This window comes from Tympanuchus pallidicinctus, unplaced genomic scaffold, assembly GCF_026119805.1.
Source record: "Tympanuchus pallidicinctus isolate F22 unplaced genomic scaffold, pur_lepc_1.0 scaffold12, whole genome shotgun sequence".
Taxonomy (NCBI): domain Eukaryota; kingdom Metazoa; phylum Chordata; class Aves; order Galliformes; family Phasianidae; genus Tympanuchus; species Tympanuchus pallidicinctus.
Window position 1 is genome coordinate 15,807,920 of NW_026294637.1, and position 11,801 is coordinate 15,819,720.

Consider the following 11,801-nt stretch of genomic DNA (forward strand, 5'->3'; position numbering starts at 1 on the left):
TTCTACCATGGTGTGAAGATGGAGATAAGAACATCTCTATGGGATGACTAAAACCTAAAAAAAATAACATCAAAACAGCAGCAGATCCACAGAGTTAAGTGTACAAAGTTAAGAAATACTAAAAATCAGAATGCTTGTGAAACTTCAGCAAGTTCACTTTGTGAGTGCCTGTCACCTGGCAAATCTCTAAATTGTATCAGGAGACCTCTTAAATGGACGGAAATATCAGCATCCAGTAACTGTATTGAATGGTGTACAGAACAAAGCTGGTATCTGTGGGGTCCTCTTCTCATCTTACAGTTTGAGACAGTCTATGAAGGTATTTTACTTCTTCTCTGGATTCTGGTGCTGGCTCTGACTCCAGGAACACCTGATGCTGTGCAAACTACATACAGCCAGGAGCTCTACAGCTTCTACTGAAACTTCATTTTACGGGGGCCCAACTTCAGTAACTCAGTTTGCAGGATTTTTGAGCATTATCAGTCACTACAGGAGCTGTCCTTATGGTTAAAAACCCACAGCTTTGCTAACTGAGGTTATGTTATCATGTGCCATCATTTAGTAAGGTACGTACCAGACTTCCACATCTCCCAATGGTCCAGATGTCAACTGGAAGGCATGTCTCTAACTTGTCTAGAAATGGCATTCCAAAAATAAATTCTTAAAGGTGAATGATGTTTGTCATTACAGAAATCTTTCCTTACATTCAGCACGCTGAGTACTGCACAGTAAGGAGGATATAAGCCATAGTCTATATAAAAAGGATAAAGCAAAAAAGAACTGCTCATTCACTATGCATAGTGAAGGAAACTGGGTTATTTCAGAAAACGCATGTAATTAAAGAATTTAAAACCACCTCAAAATGGCAGCTGTGCATTAAGAGGCCAAACTGAGGTTTCACAGGCATATCTTAGCTTTGACATTTTATTATATCAACAGTTGACTTTGCAACATTAGAGAAAATCAACTTCACAGGTTTATATGAAGTGCTTTGCACAACCTTTATGTTGCAAAGTGCCCACTCAGAGCTTAACACCAACAGGCTGATACCTTTGAATCAATGGGCTGAATTCACTGCAACAGAACTAAGCTCACACCCATCAAATGCACAAGAAGTGAGAATTCTAAGAGGAGAATAGGCTGTCTGTAACCATACGGTACTACTGCAAAGAAGTTCAGTTTCAAAATAATGTAGCTGGAAAAAGGGAAGTGGATCTGGCAAGAGTTTGACATTGCTTAAGGCATGCACAGGTGGATGGAGCTGCAGGCCAGGTCAAAGGAGAAAAAAAAAGAAAAAAGATTTATGTTGCATACAAAGAAAAGGGCAGAAGAAAAATAGCCGATCGGGCTGGGCTGCACTGAAGTAAATGAAACAGCTGTTCATACAGGGAAGGAATGGTCAGGTAAGACAGGTTGGAAATAATAATCATAGGGCCATCTGCTGCCCTGGGACTTTGCACCCTCAAGGTATGAAACAAATTTTGTCTTCAAGGAGCTCAAGCAGTGTAGCTGTTACAAGCCCATCAAGTAAACAAAGCGTGCACAGGGCATTAAAGTTATATGAGTTCCACACAAGTTGTTCAACTACTTCAACTCACAATATTAAGCTAAGAGGAAATGGTGTCCTTTCAACCAGATTTTCCATTTTAACCAAATGCTCTGTGAACGCAAAAGAAATACATTTTATTAAGTGCCAATACCATGCACAGCTTACACACTGCACTGAATAAAGAGTCACTTACTCTGTCAGTTCCTGAAAGAAAACAGTTCTCAGACTGATTCTAACTTTCCATTTTCACAACTACTTTTTTGGAATGATTCTGGCAAATAGTTTGCAAACCTCTGGAATCCTCAGTGAAGGCATTTCCTTCACCTCAGTCAGCTTGCTTCAGGACAGGATGTGCTACAGAAGCTATGCTATGAGGTAAACTTATTTTCTGGATAAACATTTTCTTCCACTGAAACAATGAAACGTTTGCTCAAGAACAATGAAAATGTACCCTTAAATGTTCAGAAAACTGTACAGCTCCTTAAGTTGTTTTTGAGAGTTGCTTACTTTACAAGTAAGCTTACAGACCACTGCAAGGAAAATGAAGAGTAGACACAAGGCCTGTCTGTGCTATTGGGTGGCCTTTGCAATAAAACCAGTTCCAGGCTCAATGGCTGTGATTAAAATCACAGAATTGAATCACAGAATTGTAGGGGTTGGAAGGGATCTCCAGAGATCATCGAGTCCACCCCCCCTGCCAAAGATTAGTCCCTTCTCTTAAATTATATACAAAAGCATCACAAGCCAAACACCTGACAGCCAAAGCATCTCCAGTTCTTAGTTTTATCACTTTATCCTACACTAATGAAGTAAAGAAGTGAAGAATATATCCTGCATCTGTCTGAAACAGAAAACAGAAGAAAAATGCTGAGGGCTGACTTAGTATTAACCTGGTAGAGATTTTTCTGCTCATCATTTTCTACCAAGAAGATACCTAGTTTGTAAATCAGGGAGGTATTTAAGGAGCCTAACTTCAGCCAGGGGAGGTTAATCAACCTATGTCACTTTCATCACCAGTGCAGTTCTCCTCTGAGGAGGACATTAGATGCAGTTGGGTCCAATTCAGCAGGAGTGAGGGCTGAAATCACATGCAGTTGGAAAATGGGTATTAAAATCTGCCTGCAGACTGTCTGTTCCTTCCCACAGCTGTTCCTTCCACCAGGAGACCACAGCTAAGCTATGTGTCAGGAGGCAGTCCCACCTTCCTAGACTCAGAGCCTGTAAAACACAGCATGCTATGTTTCCAAAACCTTCCTTCAAGGATGCCACAGGTCCTGTCTCAAGTTGGATGTTACCGAAAGACAACACATCCTTGAGGAATGGCTGCTTTCCTTCTTTGCATCACTGTTAGCAGAACCTCTGAATCAGCCATAAAAGAAACCTATTGAGACAGATTCTCAAAGTTAAACAACCTTTGTGAATATCTCTGCAAGTATCAAAGTAATGGTTTGGAAGAATGGAAACAACATCTATTAGCCTGCAGAATAAACCACAACATGCACACCCTTTCTCCAGCTTCACTGGAAAGTAGCCTTTGGTTTCCATGCTTTAAGAGAGATGGTTCTAGAATAGAGACTTATTTTAAAAGAAACATAGGCAGAGATGATCTTGCATTACAATTTCATGTTTGTAGCCCTCATTCAGAAATGGCACTTATAAAATTATGTAACATCATGGCACATTACATGCAGCTGAAAAGTAGAGATCATTTATTTAATTTAGTTTATTTAACGTGACCTGCTGAAAGATGCAGTGGGATGGAGAGAAAAGAAAGAAGGAAATGGCAGTGACCTTCTGTTAACAAAGAGCAGACTCTGGCATTAGCAGGGGCTTTGCTCTAAGGAAGCCGGCAGCTGCTGAGTCTCACCAATACTAATGACTATCATTATGCCCATTTGTGAAAATAAGCCAAATTTTAGAGAATAGTATGAACATAGTTGTGACAGAGATTTATGATATAATCATAATACAGCAGACTCAAGAGAAAATGTCGCCCTGGTAGCTCAGTTAGCTACAACCACTAAAATAGCATGAAACACCTCAGAGGAAAAAGTCCTCAGTTACTGCAATTAAAAGGCAGATGTCAGATGATTCAACGCAGTGGAATCCAACACAATAGCCCAGATATGAGTAGAACAGGAAGAGCTTCATGCTATTCCACTCTCATAACCACAAAGATGATCTATTCACTCTATGCATCTATGTCAGTCAGCTGACAAAGGCAGAAAAAATAACCAAAGTCAGCAATAACTATTCATATGACACAGCAATCAGGTTGTGCTCCCCTTACAGCAAGTCTGCTGTCTCACTGATTGGGAAATTCATTTCAACATCACTAGGAGAACTTGCTGTTTGAGATAGTCATAAACAACTGCAGTTTATAGTACAGCCAAACAAGTCCTCTATCAGTCTTATAGCATGAACATGCCAAGAACCTTGGACACCATGCTTCTTGAGTAACATCAACATTTGGACAGTCTTAAAGCTAGAGGCTAAGCCAAAGGCAAAAACATTTGCTGTGGGCATTACTTAATACAGATTTACAGCTTTTATGGAAAACAGAGTATAGTAAATATTTAATTTATTGCATCTGAAAATGCAGAACACATCCAGGACAAAACTGTGCGGTAATAATTACAAAATAACAACTCAAGTCTCCAAGAGTATTTTAACCTAAGATTATCAATCATGAAGCATACAGCTTGGATAAGTTGTTTCTTTTTTTCATACACTCTGTCATACAGCAAAGAAAAGGCTTCTACATGAAAATACAGCTACTGAGATATGGAATTACAAGTTTTCCGTGTATCTCATCTTTTTAAAAGTATTTATGGAGACAAATCAATCAGGCTCGTGTTCAGAAACATAGGCCATTTGTAATTTAAAGATTCAATGCATCACACAGTTGATTTAAATTTTCTCCATTTTACTCACTTTTTCCACCACTTCATATTAAAGAAAGACATTGAAGATATGAATTCAATTTGAATCCAAGACAAAGTAATACTTTTCCTTAAGGAGCTGTAATTATTAGAACTATAAGAAGAATTGGGCAAGTGAACACTGAAGGTGCAAGGGAAGAATAACATAAGCTCTCATCGGAAAAAAATTGTATTAATGATCACTAACAATTTGCAACATCTTGCTGCCTTTAGGGATTACAAGGTTGGTCATAGTAATTCACTAAACAAATTTTAGGTTAAAAAAAAAAAAAAAGACTGTATGGAGCCACCACACCACTGGTTTTACTTGCTGATACTGCATGCAGCACTTACTGAATTGGGTTCCTTCACTCAAGTAGTGTTGTATGTATTATTTCTAAACAAGTAAGATTGTATCAAAGATTGACTGCATGGTTAACTTGTCTTCCTCACTAGGAACAAATAAAAAGACATCAAATCACTTACATCCAGAGGAGAAGGAAGAGGGAAACTAACAACAGATCTGAGCAAAGCACTGTTTCCCTTGTTTTCTGTGTCCCTGCTCCTTTTCAAAAAAAGGGATTGCCTTGTAAAGCAACGTGGACCTTGGATGCGAGGACATCTCTATTCCTTCCGCTGACCTCTTTACATTCAAGTCTTCTTCCTTCACACATGCAGAAAAATTGAATTGAGTTATGGCTCCAAATTAGGTTTACAAAATTAGTTTGTGCAGGAGAGCACTACAGCACCAGGACAACTGTTTTCTCCAGCCTTCCTTGATTTTTCATTTAAGTCCTATTAGCAGTAATTGAGACTGCATGCACGGACACAGACAAGATACAAATGCAAATAGCACTGTACTCACACCACTTCATGTAAAACAACCCACAACTATTCCTTAAATACGCTACACAGCGCTTTGCCTAAATTCAATGCATCATCTAACTGCCGCAGAATAAAAGATACAGGATTTTACTATAGCTGATTCCATTCAAGCCATACCCTTCAAAAGGTCTGAGTAAAGCACACAGCAGCTAAACATTTTCAGCAACTGAGCTATGTGAAATCTATTGTTTCTGCTATGGCAGAATGAAGGATGAATTAAGGAAACTGTGATTCAAATAAGAGGCTCTATAACCCATCTTCTCCAGAAAAACAATTCTACAACAGCCAACGTAAAATATTTTTTTCTGAAAAATTTTGCTATGAATTCAGTAGAATAAAACAAAAAATCCAAGTTAAAAGATGAATAAGGTTTATTTCCTAAAGTGAAAATTTGTAAGAATATTAGTTCTTGTGCTCCGCAGCTTGAAAGATACAAACATCTCAATTTATGATATTAATACAGGACATCATTTGGTAGAGATTATTTACTGGGAGAAAAACTAGGAATAAAACAGGTCATTCTCTTTTATATTTATCAAGAAAGGAAATACAGAATGACCACATGAGTCCAAGTAGGGTATACCTATAATACAGTAGTTTTAAATATTTTTAAAGAATTAGTTATCTTGGATTACAAGGGAACATTACCAGGATATAGGTAGGTAATACAAGAACACATCTATTCTTTATTTAAACACTCTTAATTGAATCCACACTTTTAATTGAATCCTCACTCTTCAGAGAGGTTCTGACAAGAAAGGATTTTGTTAGTTTTGAAGCAGATGCTTATGAATTGAGCCTTGTTTTTCTGTTTATTTTGACACATACAGATTTAGAAACATCCCATCCAGATGTACACAAAACTCTTTTGTTGGAACTTTTTCAGGTGTTACAAGACCACTGTCTTTGATTTAATCACAGTGTGTGTGTATATACAATTAAAATCTGCCAAGTGTCAAATAACAATGCATAAAAATCCTCCAGCCACTGAAGGATGTACGTGGCATAAGCACAGGGCTAGCCCTTCCCCGAGCCAGTAAGATTACTGATGACAAACGCTTCCTGCAGCATTCACTAATAAAAATGGACAGGCACGGGCCTCACCACAAGAAAGCAAGATGAACTCACCAAACAACTGGCAGTGCTTGTATCTGGTTTACCCACACTTGCTAGTCCCCAGCTCCCAGACCAGCAGCAGCTAACCTCCTCTTAGACAACCACGTTGTTGCATTTACCCTGTTGGCTATGTGTAACTACGCAAGCAAACATTCCAGTAAGCACTGTATTACCACCAGGTCTGTCTGTATTACACCCCTTCTAACTGCAGCATGCAAACACTTCCCCCCTGGAACTCTCACTTCCCATGTACTAAAGCTGGTCACTGGATTTAATCACGGTGTGATTCCAGCCACCATGTTAAATAAGTGATACAAATCCAGAGAAGGAGGATTTGGCTCATCATTACACTGGCACATCTAAATTATGCAAACTTTCAACTGAGTGTTAGCCACAAATCTTTTGGGTTTCAACGGTGCGTTCAGAGAATGGTGCAGGAAATAACAGGTAAGCACCACAGTCAGACCTTTTACCAAAGTCTTTAGGCGCTGTCAGAGCAATAATAGCACAAGTTCTACTTCATCTTTTTTTCCAGAGCCAATAGCAGAGAAAGAGTTGATCCAGCAGGAGAGAAACATGATAAAATGAAAAGAAAAGCATCTAAAATGGAGCCACCATAAATACCATTAAGGAACAATCTCAATTTATCATTAAAATCTGTAAACAAAACTTTCCCATGAAAAAACAGACAAATTAAACATCTCTTATCCATCCCCACTGCTTCAGCCTAGGATTTGCTTTGCTCTTCCTGGCCATTTTTTAATAGCTATTGATGATCTTGATATAATTGTTATGCAGGAAAAGGTTAAAATTTAGATAAAATTCAAGGCTAAAACCACAAGAAAAAAGTTAAAAAAAAAAAAAAAAAAGTTTAAAAGATACAAATTAAGGGTTTCAGTAACAAATAGTGAACACCCTTTTGAGATGAAAAATAGAACCTCACAGGTATTAGAACAGGCATCTTAGTTCCATCATCTTAGAAACCAAGTTTTTAGAAGTCTCAAGGAAGACTTGATCTGAAAAATTCATCCATTTGCATAAAACTAGGTGTTTGTTCCACTGCTCAGTTACTTTCTTCAAATACATAGAATTTACATTTTGAAACATGTATTTTCTCATCAGAATCACGATGGCAAAAATAACTACTTAGCATTTTAAAAAAGGACAGACCAGAAGGGAAGACAACTGTGTGCCTTCTCAACGTTTCTGGATTTCATTAAATGAGCCACAGCCAAGACATTGTGTTTTAGAATAGAAAATAAATAGAATGAGGATCTTGTGTGCAGGAATTTAACACCATAAGAAGAGAAATTCATTTTTAAAGTAACTTTATCATCAGATATAATTAGTAGTATCTGCTCCTCCCCCAGGCTCATTTTGAACAAGAAAAGCTTTAGCTTCTTGCAACGTAGTACAACTTTTTATCATAACTTCATTCTTCCCAGATTCCAAACAGTCAAAAACATACCTTTCTACATGGTCATCCAGAAAAATAAACACTGTACAAAATTAGCTACAGCCCAAAGGAGAACTGAGCTGAGGACTAATTGTTCCGACTTGGCTGCTCATCTAACTGGATTGGACAAACAAACAATGGCAACTGTCAGCTGCCATCGATCATTGGTTTTATGTTTAGGGTGAATCTTAAATCACTGTCTCTCTGGAAAAAAAGGAGTCAATTGAGATAGATACTGAACTGTCAAAAGCAGGAAGGCTTCTAATTGAAGGTCTTTCATGAACACTTCTGAACTTCAGTCAACTACTGGTTGTTCAAGATATTGAACTTATAAACATCACGAGAACTCATTAATGAACAAGTATCTGTAGAGACCCTACACCAGAAAAATCCTATAGGCTTTATTTCTGACTACAAATAATAATAGCCTTGAGAAATCTATGCCTAATCAGAGAAAAAGGCAATTTTCTTGTAGTATATTTGAAAGAAATGCCTTAGTGAATATAAGCAAGTTAAATCACATTACTGGTATCATAAGCAAAGGTCACTGATTCAGAACTGACAACAGTGAAGACAGAAAGAAGAAAAAATAGTCTAATTTTTGCTTGTTAATATTCTGCTTTTTTAATGTATTTTAATCATATTTAATTAAAATTATATTTTTAATTCAGGGATATTCGAGGAGCTTACCTATTATCCTAGAGCTACGATTTTAACTAAATTAATGCAGGCTTCAGAACATTTGGAGTAAGCACTACTGCTGTATTTAATTATCATCTAAAAGCATTCACTGGTTGTACTAACAATCTTTCTGAAGTTATTAGGTAAATTATCAAGATAAGCATCATATCTTCTGTAAAAATGGAGTGGGTAACCATCTGAATTTCCTCTGTAGATTAGAACCCAGTTTATTTCTCTGACTTTTACAGAAATAACTCACAAAGAAGAAAAAGGTTAAGTGCTGTGCTGTCCCTACAGATGGCCATTTCAAACACTGGAACACCCACACAGGAGAAATATAGCTCCAACTCTTCTAGAATACTGATATCTTGAGGTGAGTCAGCATTGTCTTGTCCTCCTCATCACACACTATCATGACAAGACAGATGTACTCAGTAGGTTTTAAGCGTTTTCTTCCCTAAGGCTTAGTATGGCACCATAACATGATTGAGTTGATTCTAAATTATAGCTTAGATTCACAGCCAGGAGGAAAGCTAATCTCCAGTTCCACCATATCTTCGTAACTTTTTTCTCCATCACCTGATAAGACAAAAGCACTATGTTTTGGAGACTTTGGAGGACAGAAGTTTCAACAAAATACTGTTACCTGGAAGGATCAGTGCTCTACCTCATCTGTTTCCAGTAGGACTGAAAACACTCAAAAACTAGAAGTCAGGATTTTTGTGCTGCCACCATAGGGGTCTAGATCTCATCAAACTAGGGTAGGAGATCTGGATAGCAGACTGGATAGCAGATTATTAGTCTACCTTAAAATCCATTTCTTGTAAAAAGTAAAATAGTTCCAAATCTGACATAATCTGGTAGAACCAAGATTTCAGTAGATCCACATACTTTGACTAAAATAATATCCAGTAAGTATTATTTTCCATTACCCTCAGGATCTCTCCAAGTATTCATTAAAGAAGGGAAAGGCAAAGTATAACAACAGAATATCTGTAATGATTTGGTTTACAAGCGTTGGCCACGATGAGTCTGTGCAAAGGGATGAATATTTTTTGATGTATATAAAAACAAAGGACCTGCAAATATCTATCGTATTTTCTTTTGACATACTCGCACTGTCAATGCACAAAATCATTTGAGCGGAGATTTAACTTGAGTTAACAGAATTAACATAATTATATTTGATTACTTGACAATTTTAAACATCAAATACAAGTCAGTTTCAAAAAGCACTGTAATCATATTTGCCATATGGGAAACTGAATCATTTAAGGGTGAGGCTGTAAAAAGCACTCAAGAAAAAAAAAAAAAAATCTGCTGTAAGATTCACTACAAATTTGGGGCAGCATTAGTAACCACACACAACATGCAGACCAGAAATGCAATCACCTGCTCCCCCTTCTCAGTGAGCAGCAAATGCCTTTATGAACCAGCTGTGAAAAGAAAGCTGAATTTCATCAGTGGCTACAGTATTGCTCATGAAGTATCAAAGATATCTGTAAAATGACCATCACTTTCACACCTCTTACCAGACCATGGTTTAATCTACCTTCTACAGCGTAATGTCAATGCAGAAATTCCAGCTCTTCAGTTCCAGTGACTTTTAGGTTGAAAGATCCAACCTAACGATTTCCCATCATCCAAAGGGAACATCTATTCCCTTGCTTTCCCCCTTTTACTTCCCCTCCTCTCTGTTACTCAGCTGATTGCTAACCTGGCAGAAAATTAATCCATCAGAGGGCAAGTGGGATGCAACTTTTTTAGACTTAATCCACATTGGTTAATTTTGTTGTTTGTACTTAGGTGTTGACATCACAGGGCTTGATGTAGTCTCCATAATATTTCTTGTGTGCCTTTTTCACCCTTCCATTGTATCTTTGAGCTTAAAGTTGTTAAGACGATTGGTACCACCTCCATTTCTTCTGAGCATTAAACCATACTGCTCATTTGAATTTACAGTCTGTATGTGAAATAGTAACATCCACGTTCAATAGATTCCAACAAGCTGAAAAATGGCTAATGCACAAATATCTTACATAGATGTCCTCTGATCCATCAAATGTAGGCCGTATCAAGCATACTAATATCCCCTGGACACATCCTGGTATATTATGTCAATTTAGAACAGCTCTTTTTAAGGTGAGAAATGTAAGGCTGCCTTCTATTTGGTGAGACAAAACAGAAAAACAATCATCTAGTGCACAGCTATGATTGCTGCAACAAATCAAAATAAAGGAGGGAAACTGATGTGTTGTTGACTTAACTACTGCACTGCAACAACTGAAATGCCATACCATAAGGATTATTGATATGTTTCCTCAACAGATGTAGAAGGATTGTTAAATTGTGTATATCTCATGCTCGAGAACAGAAATAGCCTTTAAAAAGTACAAGTTCTCACGCTGATGTACAGACAGTGCATTAGAAAAGTACTAGCACAACAATTAAGAGTTACATAGGCCAAGCCTCTGGTTCAATTACACAAATCATTTAGTAGCAATATTGCTACTCATTCCAACTGCTTTGTCCCACAGCTGAAGGGTTTTGCTAGTGCTGCCTCGGCTGCTTGAGTTTCCTGATCTGATCTAGCATTTGGCTCCACCAACAATGGGATTTACTCAGCTGACACTAACAGGAACGAGTGGCTTAGACTATACTTGAACTCCACAAACTAATGTTGCTTATAAAATCTTTATATTGTCAAACTTGTTTCACGTGTCATGTAGAATGACTGAAAAATAGTAAAGTAGGCCCATGATAAATATCAGTACCTCCTTATAAGCACTGGTAAGACTACCTGTCTAATTTTAATACTACTTTAGCCATCCTGTTTAATGCTTAGTATTTGCAGACACAGCTCTAAACATGCTTTCAGCTACATTATGCACTTCCCAGGCCTATCAGACTGTGGAATACTTTTTCAAAAACAGAAAACAGAGACTTGAAACACATAATGTGCAGCATCAAAAAATGTACCTAAATATACATAGAATTTATATTCAAAATTGGAAATGCATAAATACAAAAGAAACAATTATTAAAGAATACATTATGAGACATTCGTAGAGGAAAATTAAGGAAGTCCTCATGTGCTCTTATCTATGACAGAAATTAATATTATCTCAGTCTAAGAATTTTTGAAGGTCTTAGAAGTCAAATATAAGCGTTATAATGCTTATGTAGTGAAGCT